The 14,888-nt window shown below is 38.8% G+C and overlaps 2 protein-coding genes across 10 annotated transcripts in view; one reads left to right on the top strand and one right to left on the bottom strand.

Moving 5' to 3' along the window:
- The window catches only part of Eip74EF (Ecdysone-induced protein E74), a 247,768-nt gene that overhangs the window by 71,233 nt on the left and 161,647 nt on the right, over positions 1–14,888 (top strand). For 8 of the 9 annotated variants that reach the window (XM_089733413.1, XM_089733409.1, XM_089733410.1 and 5 more), the window contains exon 3: positions 1,035–1,095. The gene's annotated coding sequence lies outside the window, so the exon portion shown is untranslated. Of the gene's footprint in view, positions 1–759; positions 969–1,034; positions 1,096–14,888 lie in introns of those variants that run through there. The other variant, XM_089733411.1, reaches the window with a different exon arrangement.
- The window catches only part of Lsm11 (U6 snRNA-associated Sm-like protein LSm11), a 52,140-nt gene that overhangs the window by 23,201 nt on the left and 14,051 nt on the right, over positions 1–14,888 (bottom strand). The gene's annotated exons all lie outside the window — the stretch shown is intronic.

The following is a 14,888-nucleotide window of genomic DNA, read 5'->3' as shown; positions in this document are numbered from 1 at the left end:
TGGCACGAGTCCTCATCGTGTCAGTGTAATACAAGAATTACGGTTTTAGAATGATTTACCTGATGAAATACGAACCGGTTTCTTTGGATTTATAGAAGAATTAAATTAAATATTAAGACAATAGTCAGTATCAACATATCAACTAGTTAGTCATCTTTCATATCTCACTGAACCGTAGCTGGTCATACCTGTGAAATATGTTGATAATTCTGTCTAAATAGTCTCCGAGGTTGATACATAGCAAACTGTCTTGGGTAAATAGTACACCATCTTGCACAGACGCACAGTGGCAAATAAATTGCTTACGCATGCGCGTGGGCAGATGGGATGAGAAATGATTATGTATGAGCAATTCGTAAGATTGTTCAGTCGACGACAGCGACATAATCGTCATTATTTACAAGGAAGTGTGTTTGTTATGAACGCGTGTTATCGTCGATACACTTTTGTTATTATGTTTGTTAGTTGCTTAACGCGATTAGCAAGGGCCCGACCTTGGTCGTCGAGTCTGTAAAAGAAGATAATAATCACGATGATAATTTGTTTAAAAGAAATCTGTGTTTTATTATTGTTGTGGTAGTTGTTTTGGTTGAGGGCGCGTGCGTTCGTTTCGGCGGTCGAACGTGGAGTGCGGTCGGCAGCGCGTGCGCGTCGTCGACAGGCGGAAGCGAGCCGCGCGCGCACCCGCGCAAGGCTACGCTCATGACCTCGCACCGTCTTTGTCTAGCGCTATCTAGCGTCTGTTTGCCCGCGAGGCCGAATGCATCATACCGGTTGCCTGCTGCGTACTTGAAAACTAAACGATTATTGATACCATAAATTTATCTTTAGGGTGTACGATTCTTTTTTCATTACGAACCTTGTAGATAAACGGTGTGTTAATTGTATGCACGCTAGATCGGGCTGGACGATTCCATTCTGAACTTTATATAAATTTTTTTTTCGACCCGAGGTCGAGCGTGATTAAAGTATGTATTTTTTCGTCGATTACTGATCGTGGTTTTTTTTTGTAACGTTTATTTAATTGTTTTCAGGTATGGCGCGTTACAAATGAGCGAACCATCTTCATGAAACCGTGAGGGCTATTAGCGAGATGTGAGTACATAAAATAAACATTAGCAGACACGGTTTTGTGCGCTGTTTAAATAGCTTACGTGCTGTTTTGGGAATAATTAAATGACCTAATTTATATTTATTGAATTTAAGTTACACTTTATAGTCTCGGGCATCATCATCGCGAAGAAATGTTTTGTGTTTCGATAAGTTGAATATATTCTCCGGCGGTAGATTCCGCGAAGCACTGCTCTTGATATATAGATCATAGAAAGAGGACAATAGAGAGTACTTCTGCTAAAATAGTTTTTATGTATTTCAATATAGAAATCGGCTTCTTGCAATGCCGCCATTACCAGCGTCGAGTTTACTGTTTTTACCGGTATTTACATTCCCGATCCTGCGGACCGAATGGTAAACAGTCGACGTTGCCCCAAACACGTCATTTCGGATCCTCCCGATCCACTAACGGTGCTTTTAGTGCCAAAGCACTGGTTACCGTTCTCGTCGAAACCTATCAGTATATAAGATATCTATAGAGCAATGATGCAACAAATACTTAACTGAAGAGAAGAGGTAGGGCGTATCAATACAAGCGAGAACATTACGACAAGGCTACAAGGAAGAGGAGTTTTAAAGTGAAGAAAGAAAGTGATTGAATGGAGAAGAATCAAACTTAGGATAAATGTAAAGAATATGTTTGAAGTCACCAAAATCTGTACCGCCGGAACAGATGGAAGGGCATGTGACTCTCAAACTGAATGTAACGATTTCTTCCACAGATCAATTAATACCTTGATTAATAATTCCCGCGTAAAAAATAACCTTTCGTTTGTGCGACGCAGCCTTAGTCGGGTAAAGAAAACCTTTTTCCAAAGTCACTCGGTGCGACGCGGCATGTGTAGGTACGTGACGCACACATGCCCGTCGCAGCGGTTCACCCCGAAACTCGAGCAAACGCAAGGTCGCCTACATTCGAGAGTGCCTTTGGATGAAAAAAAAAAACGAACTAGCGCGCAGGGCTGGCAGGCGCTCTATTATTTTCGACGGCCCCGTGGACAAGGTTTCGAGATTTTCTAATGAAGAACAAGGGGTTCCGTTTGATGACTTTGTATCGTCAGCAGAACGACCGGTCTCCCGCGTGAGCTAAACAGAAAAGCGGCCCTAAAGGACCACTGAGGTTCTTATAGGAATTTCATGGGCATACATCGCCAGAGGATATTTTATGATGTAATAATAAATCGACAAAGACAAAAGAGTTCATTCACGAGCTTTTTTGTTGTGATTATTATTTTTTCATTAGTCTATTATAATTTCATTTCATATTAAATTCATAATTACAAAACAAACTGAATTTATTTCAGTGTAAATCTAAATCTTGAGGTACTAGCGAATGTAGTCCCATTCAAATCATTTGGCGAACACTAGTTAGTTGAAGGAACAAGGCTAAGTAAAGCGTTATCGGTCCAAAAGACATAATAGTATGCTCCTACTTCCTATACGAGTACTGATAATAGGAGTAGTAGTAGGAGTAGGATAATAGGTGGGAGAATTAAAGTCCCCATGAGTTCTTATTACAGTCATGAATATCCCACCGCAGAGTAACCATGCGTCCTCGTTCAAAGAGTAGTTCAGCAACATAGACTAAAGTAATACTGGTGGTAGGGCCTCTTGTGATCCCGCACGGGTAGGTACCACGACCCTGCTTATTTCTGCCGTGAAGCAGTAATGCGTTTCGGTTTGAAGGGTGTGGCACCCGTTGTACTGTAAAAACTGAGACTCAAAACTCATGTCTTAAGATGGGTGGCAGCATTTACGTTGGTGATGTCTATGGTCTGCGGTGACCACTGAACACCAGGTGGACCATGAGCTGGTTCATCTGGCTTAGAAATAAATATATAAATAAGATTAGATCGAGCGGCGAGGATCCATTCCACTAACGAACTGCAAAAGTAGAAATTTATAATATTATTATGAAATCCTTCCTCTATACGATGTTATTCCTTTGAACATCAGTAATTTAGGCGATTTACGGAGAAATCCAGTGATTAAAGTACCCGCATGTTGTTAACTTTGTAAATATATAATTCTTATTCATTTGTTACACGAAATTACATTAAGAATATTAAAAATTGCATAATATGTAACTTTAGTTCATTTTTATTACGCTTTATTTCTTTCCTACCTATGCTGGTAGCCTTAGAGGGCTATAACAGCCTTACCGAACAAGTAGGTGAACTCACGGAGCTCTAACCTGGTGACGTGACCAACACTAGCCCTAGCAAGAGCAGTGCTTCGCAGAATCTACCACCGGATCGGAAACGCGACCCACCGAGAAGATCCGGCGAGGAACTCAGTGGGCTGTATCTGTGGGTTAATTTACTCGCCGAACCCTTCATCGCAAGCGACGGCTTGGACGAGAACGGTGACCAGTGCTTGCGGTACCTAAAAGCATCGTTAGTCGATCGGGAGGAAATGACGTGGTAATCACCCGATACATTATATAATGTCAAATCGAAATAGAATAGCGTATATCGGGTCTTCGATTCACATATTTTCTATCAATCTTCAAATAGTCTTAGCGATATTCTTAATGTTTACGTTCATAAATTTTATAGTAGAGGAATAAACAAGTCGCGTCACTAGCGATGCATTAGTTATCCGCTAATGACACGAGCGACGCTTGTTGATATATTATGTTATGAACCGATTAATCGTCGGTCGGATCGTTATAATTAAAAAAATCGTAAGCCAATATCTTACTAATACAATCAACTATTTTACACTATGTGAAAAGTTGGAGAAGTAGAAAAAAAACTAAGAGAGAAAATGGATTTTTTTTAAGTCAAAAAAACTACCCGAAAAAGTTACATATTCTGATACATCCCTGTTTTAAGGATGGGACTGTAATCACAACACTTGAGCCTCACATCTCATTGTGGACAGCGACATTCACGCTGTGACCTCCAACGGCTCCGGTAACCATTTACCCACCATACAGGCAATAAGCTCTTTCATCCAACTAGTTAAAAAAAATTAATATTTTCATCATTAAATATAGAGCTCGCATGAAACACACACACACGTACAGCGACATTCGTAACAAGCAACGTTTACCGATCAATCAAGCCAAGGCGAGCAGCGGTCCCAAAAACCGTACACACGAGGAAGTATCGAGTCGTGCATCACGCGTCCTATAACAGGCCCTTACGCACACCGACGCGAAAACGCACGCACACTATCGCAACGACCATGAGATAACTGACATCATGGCAAGGTCTGCGTTGTAGCGACAACAAAAAAAAAGTTTTAGCTTTTAATTCGCGATTTTAATCGCGTTACAATAGAATTTCTTTGCGACACACGAATTTGTGCCGCGTTTGATAAGAATAACCCAGGTAGGAAGTCGAATCATTAGCGTGCACTGGATTTTCCACCACCACGCAGAATGAAATGTATCAAATCACTAAACTAAGCCTTAGCTAATTTCTCGGGTTCGTGCGATATAGTGCTTCGTAATCCATGACAATACTACAATTTATCCTGAAAATCAGAAGGGGGCGTGGGTGAACATTTATCTTGAGATTATTTGTTCAATGCAATAATATGACTCTCGACTTCTTCACAACGACAATGACGCCAAAAAAATGTGAACCTTGAACTTTCGGTTTCAAATTGAGTCGTTCTTTATTAGCATAAACAGACAAGGTCGGGGACGTGATCACTGACCTTGTGGAAATGGCAACTTTACTCTAAGACTTCTCCAGCAACTGCGGTGAGGAGTGACCGAGAAGGTTCGCACGACAAAACCCAGAGAAGTCGTTTTTCAGGAGAGTACTTCCCGTAACTAGTATTCCGATGACAACAAAAAAACGGGGTACTTTAAGACCACACTAAAACTGTGGTAACTGCTACAAGTCACATGGAGAATCATTTGTTTTAAACACCAAACAAAAAGGTCCGGTGGTCTTAACGAGTTCCTTCCGCTGGAATGAAAATCCCCACAGCTTCAGGATATGCGATCAAGGATGTGCGTATTAATGGGTGAATGTTGCGATGGATGTGTGAAGTAACGAGAATGGATAGAATATGGATGAATATGTTAGAGGAAGTCTGACAGGGGCACCTGTGACAAAGAGGTTGAGAAGTGCGCGTTTGGGATGGTATGGACATGTGATGAGATGAAATGACAATGAGGTTTGTAATAGAGTTTTAACTATGAATATGGAAGGCTTTAGAGGAAGAGGTAGATCTAAGAAAAATTGAATGGATTGCGTGAAATACGATATGTGTAAGAGGGGAGTGAGCGAAGAAATGGTACATATATGATAGAGGAGTATGGAAGGAGAAAACATGTTACTCCGACCCCAACTAACTGAGGAAAGGCAGGAGATTGATGATGGGCGTATTAAAGTACATGTCGAGACCGTTCGGGCTGGTACCACAGTACTATAAATTGTTACCGCTAAATCGAATAGTTATTTAAATGTAAATGAAGCTTGCACTTGTACTTGCAGTCTCGCAACCCCTTACATCCGGTAGACCGTGAGGTGTATCATCTATTGTTATACATATATTCAAGAAATAACCAATTAGAAATTAGCTTAGTGATGCTACTTAAAATATATAAGCTCAGTCACTAAGTAGTGTTGCGTAATTGTGTTTAATATAGTAACGGGAGTCCAGCGCGATTTTACTTTTAAATGATTCAATTTGCCTTTTTGACCGAATTAACGGCGATTAGTCGCGGTTTATTCATTAAAAATTTTAAACTAATACGAAATTACACCGTTAGTGTTTAAATCAGAGAACCTCATTTACATACTCGCTTAATGACGAGTTAGTATTATATGATTTCACTACCGAAATCTGGTTTCATTTATAAATATATACACATTACACCGTCGTGTTCACGACCTTGAACATTTTCAACAATTTTATTTATTAGTAAAACAAATAGAACCGTAATACTAATTACATAAAACATTATATCGTAGAACTCCAAAAACGGTTGTGGACTTTTATTTTCCGTGCGTATATCCGGCCTAGAACACGACCGGCTTTGTTTAAAAATATGTTATAGTACATTATTTGACAAGCTTAAACATATTGTTGTTAATAATTATGTAATTATGTGTATTGGTCACGTGCATCGTTCAGGATAAATTTCTATACGAAAAAAAAAAAAAATTATTGCTTAGATGTGTGGACGAGCTCAGAGCCCACCTGGTATTAAGTGGTTACTGGAGCCCATAGACATCTACAACGTAAATGCGCCACCCACCTTGAGATATAAGTTCTAAGGTCTCAGTATAGTAACATTATAGTTACATAGTTATATTTTTTATCGCCTTTCTTAGGTAGACGAGCTTACGACCCACCTGATGCTGAATGGTTACCGTGCCAACAATGGTACAACCAAACCGCTGCCCACAGCTTTTACCTCAAAAACACAATATATCGGGATAATGTAAAAAATCAGCTTTCGAAAGTATAATATTGGTGTGACAATCAATACCTACTAATTGTTCTCCTGGGCAACGAAACTGGAAAATTCAAGGTCCATTAAAAACAAACTCAATCGCTATAGTATAATATTAAAATAATGTTAATTAGGGTTAAATGAACATTTATTGTTGAATATTTTCATAGACAAACATTTTTTGCAAACTAATTAAATCCGTCTACACTCCCCGCTATCCTATATGACTGTATTAAAAGGTGATACGAAATACACACATTTAGTAAAACTACTCGCGCGCCATCTGCCCTGCGTTAATGAAGCCTACCCTGAACTGCCAGCAACTGTACATAGTTTGAAGAAAGACAACTCAATCAGATCAACGAGATAAAGAAGTATATTAAGACGTCTTGCAATTAGAATATTTTGTTTGTTCTGCAAGCTGTACAAGCACGTGCACCACGCATGCCACGTAACAGTAATGACAGTGTTTGTCTCAGTCGACGGCCTTCGTGGTCCGTACCTTCGCTGGGGACAACACTAATGCACACGTGCGATTCCACTTGCAACCACGAAAAACATATTCGAACCGTGACCTCGGAAAACTTAAAAAAAATATCGTCAGTTTTTATTTTCTTTCAATAAGAATATGCCTTCATTCGTGAAGTAAGTATAAGTCACAATGTTTTCTTTAAAACAAATACGCATACATTTTCCATCGCTTCTGTCTCTAACTTCAATAATATCTTTGAGTTCAGTTTCGTTTTTTTATTTTTTTATTGCTTAGATGGGTGGACGAGCTCACAGCCCACCTGGTGTATAGTGGTTACTGGACCCCATAGACATCTACAGCGTAAATGCGCCACCCACCTTGAGATATAAGTTCTAAGGTCTCAAGTATAGTTACAACGACTGGCCCACCCTTCATACTAAAACGCATTACTGTTTCTGTGGTGGTACCTACCCGTGCGAACTCACAAGAGGTCCTACTACCAGTGATTACGCAAATTATAATTTTGCGGGTTTGATTTTTATTACACGATTGTTGGTCAAACATTCTGTATTCTGGTTCTTTTTTAGTAAAAACCGACCATTATCTCCCATCTTTCAAGTGCACCACCTCTGAGAAAGCAATTTATTGCGAAATATCTCCAACTGTCTACGAAAATAGTACAAATATAGTGTTCATTCTAAAGTTTAAATGTCACGATGACTCTTATCCATTAGTGGCTAAGTGACAAATATTTACTCTCAGGCTTACTTAAACCAGGACTATACAATTGGACCAGATAAATTCGTTAAAAAAATGTCTTCACTCCGAATTACGAGAATCGTGAATAAATCATTATGGACGGACAAACAACCAAAGTTGTAATTCAACATAACATGTATGCATGTGTGCGACATTAAAAAACTTTACTATTGATTTCTTTGAGCAACGCATGGCCCACGCGCAACGACCGCATTTCACGCATATAATTGAACCACTTTGATAATTAGTTTAATGTCACGAAACATAATTGAATGATTTATTTAATCTCAAAAACGTTACGGTCATTATCGCCTATGTTATGTTTCAATGCGCCCAAGGGCCTGACCCTTGTTATAGGGCATTCGAATTTAAATTAAGGTCATACATTTTATGCAATATAATATTAATGATCCTTTGAGTTATTGTTCTGCTGTCGGTACATTTAATTTTGTTTACGTTGTAGCAAATATTATTTATTGTGTTTACAATATACTATACAGATAGCATGCTATATGTACATGTTATTATAAATGATTTTAATTTAATATGCTTAATGCTTTGTAATTCAAATTTTTTGATATTCTATTTTTGATAAATGAAATATGCATATAAAGGAAAAAAGAGGCCTACACTTTTTCATCTCGATAACGTATACAGTAGATTGGGGGGAATAGAGACTAGAGTTAGAATTGGGAAAAATCTGGGATGTCACAATACTTTTGTTGAGTTGTAAGATTTAACTTTGTTGAGCTGAAAATTAGTTTTATTTAGTGTCTAAGAATATTAAATAGTTTAATTTAGTCATCAAAGTTTTGTAACTCATTAAAGATATTAAAAAGCTAATTACCTAAAGTTAGGTACGTACCTAACAAACTAAATAGTGCCAGCCCTATCGAAAAACTCTGTTGTCCCATACGTAACCTGATTCACCCCAAAGCTAAGGTGAATCGGGCTAGTGTTTTTGTGTATATTTTGTAATGAAATATGTATAATAACGTATCGTATATAAAAATTTAAGCCTCTGGAACGATTTTAATCTCAATTTTATTGGTATTATTACCCTGAGAAAAACCATTAAAAATTTGTATTGGATTTGGAAAGTATCCCGATTTCCCTCATTTTACGGTATTAAGAGCACTTAGTGAATGAAGGATACACACGGCCCAGGATAGGCAGGAGTGGCGCTGGATAATCCAGGACAAAGTTATTAGAGGAGGCCATGACCCCCAGCATTGAGTGAACGACAATTCTAAGGCAGATCTAGACTGTTAAAAACGTCATATCGTCATTGAACTAACTAATACTTACAGATCCGATTATCTGTAACATTAAAATAAAAAATCTCTAGCAAAAAATTTTGAGTGCGTCCCATTAAAGGTAAAATTAGACTTTAATGCATTCGCTCACAAATTCGAAACACTATTCTAAAATACCGTAACAAATTAACAAAAAAAAATCAAAAGGGATTTGTTATCATGTCGAATGACGAGCTAACGTAACAAAAAGGTGTTTAATCCGAAATGGTGCGTTTGATATAATCAGCCTATTTAAATTCAAGGCGAAAGGGCGGAACAACCTGTGTTAGTTTCGGCAATATTACGTCATCGAGGGAAACGTGGAGATATATAATTATATAAACAATAATTTCCAGTTAGTGTTATGGAGCAAGCGCAAGACAGGGTGGAGTGGAGGCAACTTGTGAAGGTCCTATGTACCAGCGGGTACCCTGGGACTACAATAACTACACGTTTACAACAATGAAAGCATCTGATTGATAATGTGGTATCATCGCGTAAATTCTTAAAGGGAACAAGATTTGAAGTCGTCGTGCCCTAAGTGATAAGACGTTCGGTGCATTTGTGTTGAGCGATGCACCGGTGTTCGAATCCCGGGCGGGTACCAATTTTTCTAATGAATTACGTACTCAACAAATGACTTCCACGATGAAGGAATAACATCGTGTAATAAAAATGAAACCCGCAAATTATAATTTGCGTAATTACTGGTGGTAGGACCTCTTGTGAGTCCGCGCGGGTAGGTACCACCGCCCTGCCTATTTCTGTCGTGAAGCAGTAATGCGTTTCGGTTTGAAGGGTGGGCCAGCCGTTGTAACTATACTGAGATCTTAGAACTTATATCTCAAGGTGGGTGGCGCATTTACGTTGAGATGTCTATGGGCTCCAGTAACCACTTAACACCAGGTAGGCTGTGAGCTCGTCCACACATCTAAGCAATAAAAAAAACAAATCCATGTTTTTAAGTGTATTAGAATTTGTTTTGACTTCATTATTATTTGGGATATGTTTGTAAAGTTAACTACAATTTTATAGAACGATTAAGTTGATTACCATAAAAAAAAACTTACATTCAATATAGCATTTAAGTATTAAAAGTGTACTGTAAAAACTTACATTCAATAGCGCATTTAAGCATGAAAAGTACACTGTAAATAAAATAGGAAAGCAGTTTGGTTAAAGCGTCAAATTTTAATCAGCTTATATGAAAGTATTGGGCCTTTACATTATCATTTCAAAATGCAAACACGAAACAGCAATAATGCCTCACGCGCCATGTAACACAACAAAAATTTGATTACGCACAAGGTCAACAGCTTCGAACGACGCGGGCAACAACCAACGTTTTCCATTACGGGCTAGAAATTTGACTTGATAGAACGTCAAGTATGGCTTAGCTCAATAAGCGAACATCTCTTTCGGATTCCATAGCGATTACCTTGCTTACTTATTTAGTGTGTCACTGCGACCTCCGGTCAGGTCATCTCTCCACCTTGAATTTATTTGGTTAGAATAAAACAAAGAAACAAAAAAATTTATAATGATTCTATACTCTATTCTATCAACTATACACTGTATTTATAAAGACCTCGCCTTGAGAACAACGTAAACAAATATTTTCTCGGTTTTACGACTTTTAAATTTGAGTCTTCATAGTATTCAAGTGTATTTTTTTCTAATAAAAATAAATTCATTCTATTAAAACATTGTAGTTTTAAATTATTATTTTTTTGTTAAAGCATATTGATATTATTGGCACAGGGATCGAATGTTCTTTACAGTGGTAGAACAGACGTGTGTGTGGAAGCAGTTCCCTTGAGACAAGAAGTCAAAATTTTAAATGCATCACGGGCCTACAATTGAAACGTATGATTGCTTTTGCGGGTGAAAAAAGGACAGAACGCACGTCCTTACGGATCCAGTAGATCCAATAACATTCGCATTAGACGCCTTCAGCTCTAACACTAGGAGCAGACTTAGGGACTGTGGTAATTGTACTCGTCAAACTCGACAAAAAAAGAGAGTTCAACGTGCAACTTAACCCATGAATCAACCCGCTGACTTTATCGCCGGATCTTCTTAGCGGATCGCGATTCCGATCCGGTAGTAGATTCATTCGCGAAGCAGCTACTCTTGAGCTGTTAGGTCTCGTTTGGATGCGCTCGGGCAGCTGTTAGTAATCCCACCCCTCCGGGCTGAACTTTTGCTCGCCCACCTGTCCTGATGAAACTGGAAAGGCCTTCCATTACATGTGCATATTCCCATAACATGTACCCGCACTCTATGCATGTGTATTAAAAGCATGTCCTCTTGTTGTACAAACGAGGAGAAAGTATTTTTATTGCTATATTGCTATAATTTATTTTGCTACATTGCTATAAAATAGCCGACGCAGTCACTATCGAAACAATATTACAGAAGTGCGATCTCGCTTCACATCTGATGCTAAGTGGTTATGGGAACCCATAGGCATCCCGGTGTGAAAGCAGCGAGCCACATTGATAAATGAAGTCGAAGTCTTAATTTTGTTGTATGACGGCCTCGCTTTCAAACGGAGATGCATGACTGGTGCGGGCTGAAAATTCGCCCTAGAACCAGAAAATTCGGGTAAGCGATCGAAATGCGCCGGTATAATACTCAAAGACTCTTCAATGATTCCCTTTGAAACCAGTAGCCAGCCATCTCATCTCATGGTAGTCTCAAGAAACCCGGATTTGAGTTCAAGCGTATCTGTAGCTGGGAAACAACTAGAGCGGGTACGACAGTACAAGTATTTAGGGGCTTGGGTAAACGAAGCATGGGAATCTGATCAAGAAATCAAGACCCGGATAGAAACTGCTCGAGCCTCTTTTAATAAAATGAGGAAAGTTCTTTGCTGTCGTCAACTGAATATAAAGCTCCGAGTCAGGCTACTCATGTGCTATATCTGGCCTATCGTCATGTATGGTTGCGAAACGTGGACCCTGAAAGAGGACACTACAAGACGCCTACAGGCATTCGAGATGTGGTGCTACCGTCGCATGTTACGCATTGGTTGGACGCAGAGGGTCAGGAACGAAACCGTGCTTCAGCGCGTTCATGTGTCCCGGAAAATGCTGCCTGCTATCAAAAAGCGCAAGATAGAGTATCTCGGCCACGTGCTCAGGAACGATCGATACATGCTGCTCCAGCTGATAATTATGGGCAAAGTGGACGGAAAGAGACGTGCTGGGCGAAGAAAGAAATCATGGCTCCGGAATATCCGGGAGTGGACCGGTATTGCCTCCGTCGAACAGCTGTTCCGGCTGGCTGCAGATAAAAACGAATATAGAAAGCTAACGGCCAACCTTCAGGATTGAAGAGGCACTGGAAGAAGAAGAAGAAGCCATCTCACCAATAAGTATGCATCTACAGGCAGCTCAGATTGAAATATTGAACTGATATTTTTAATACAATTCTGTCTATAATCTAAGCATTATCTTTATCTGTATGTTTAAAAGGAAATGTCAAAATTACACGACTTGTTCGCCACGTTGGACGAGACGTTAGTAACTCGGACTACTATACCACAGGCTCCGGGTTCGGTTCCCAGCCCGAATCACAAATTTGTGTGAGATTTTAGGTTTTCGTGGTCTGACTGTCTGACGCTCTTGTCTCGTGTTGTTCTGATGCAAGCGACATCTCTCAAGCTAAGGACCTCGATTGTGGAATGTTAAATATATAAATATTTTTTTTTTTTTTTTAAATATAAATATAAATATTTACTAACAATCACGCCACGTTAACTGGTCCCGTGATAAGTTCGTAAAGAACTTGTGTTACAGGTACCAGATAACGGAAATAAATGAAAGATTTTTATTATACACATACATATATTTAATATACATCCATAACCCTGGAAAAGACATTTATATTTATCTTACAAATATCTTCCCTTGGCGGGATTCGAACCCGCGACCCCCTTGTGTAGTGACCATGTCACTTACCACTACACCAAGCGGCCGTTATGCTTACATTTCTTCACACACACATTTCTTCACACACGTCAGAACAAAACATTCTGTTGATAGCCAAAAATAAAAAAATGCACTGCCGTCCGTACACAGTTGCATGCGATCAATGCCAATAATAGAAACTTGCATGTTACGTTACGTCGAGACAGGACCGCAAGGCTCTTCCTGTACAACTGACTCATTTGCACTGTGTCATTGCTCGCGAGGTCGCCGACGGAAAAAATAAGTGATAGCAATAAAACGTAAATGGAATTTTTATTATGTCCATAGTTTTAGTAAATTCGAGACAAGACTCAACAAGGTTTTTGTCTGTCAATGCCAAAAATACTGCCACGTTCCATTATGACGTGTTTCGCTAGTATAACAGGAATATCTTTTTCATAAACAAAGCAATCCTGCTATCAAGTCTAGAGACTTTAGCCTCTGGTTTCGAGTTTCTTGGCTGCACCATAAATACTCTTTCGAATGTGACTTGAAAAGAGTTTCTTGTCACTTCTCCACTATTTCTGATGTGTTTGGTGCGTGAACTATCTCTGTTTTCCGTGATAATAGACCTTGAAATATTTATTTTAATACGATTCTAATTGAAACATCGTCTATATAATTAACAATAGAACTTTCCCTTGTTTTTTATAAGCTAAACCTGTTCGTTGAAGACAATAGAGATGAATTGACTTTAATTTAACCAAACACTTCATTGGAGTTTCTATTCGAATGGTTGATACAGTGCACTGTAAGTAATAGGTTGGTAATCCAACTTCTGATATGAGGAATGGGATACTTATTTGAGGGTAGACAGGCTACAACCTAAGCGATTGTAGTGAATTTCTTCAACTCTTTGCTCTTACTCCCGATATGACGGTAGTTAAAAAAAATATTACTCCTTTACTTTCCATATGTTTTTGAACCCACCACATACGCCCTTTTTCAACGCTCGGTGCAGTAAACGTGGTTTGGATAAACTTTTTAAACACAACCCTATGATGAAACAACTGAAGACTTTAAACAGACAGTGGTAGGTAGGGCTGACCTGTAATCCATCATTAGGTCACCTTCAACATTCACAACTACGGAATCTTCCTAGCCAGTAAACAAGAACGATTTAGCTACGTTTATGAAGTTACATTACTCAGTCCGAGAGACGGGAGCCCTTCTGTACTATTTCGGCTCGAGGTGGCGTCACGCGTCGACTATATTAAGTTTCGTGCACAACTAGAGCGTCTAATAACTATGGAAAATTATTAATATACTAGCTGACCCGGCAGACTTCGTAGTGCCTCAATCGATAAACAAAATACCTAAACTTGTGTATACAATAAACTTATAACAAACAAAAGGAATCCGTCCGACGGGGGACACATCAAAGAAAAAACAAAATTGTTATTTTTATTTAATTCCGAGCATTTTCATATTTATCTACCTTTTAAACCTTCTCTGGACTTCCACAAATAATTCAAGACCAAAATTAGCCAAATCGGTCCAGCCGTTCTCATTCAATTCATTTTTATATATATAGATTATTAATATATCATTAATTTTAATGGCACTGCGGATTTTCTACAGTGGTAACGAAAACAAAACAACAATACATTAATAAGTACACCCAAATGTCAAAGGATCCTTTTTGACAACCCAATTCAACCGGGATTACCCAACCTTCCAACAAGAACGTACCAGTAGCAGGTTGGCTCACAACATTGGCGGTTTTAAAACAATTACAGAAAATTAGTAGGAAAGTAAGATGAGGTTACTAATCTAATGGTAGACGACTGGAGAATATCATTAGCTGCACGAGAAGACTGGAATCATGTTTTACATGTTTAATAAAAGTGTTT

Source organism: Bombyx mandarina, chromosome 15 (genome assembly GCF_030267445.1).
Source record: "Bombyx mandarina strain Sakado chromosome 15, ASM3026744v2".
Lineage (NCBI taxonomy): Eukaryota > Metazoa > Arthropoda > Insecta > Lepidoptera > Bombycidae > Bombyx > Bombyx mandarina.
This window is presented reverse-complemented; position numbering and strand designations above follow the sequence as displayed.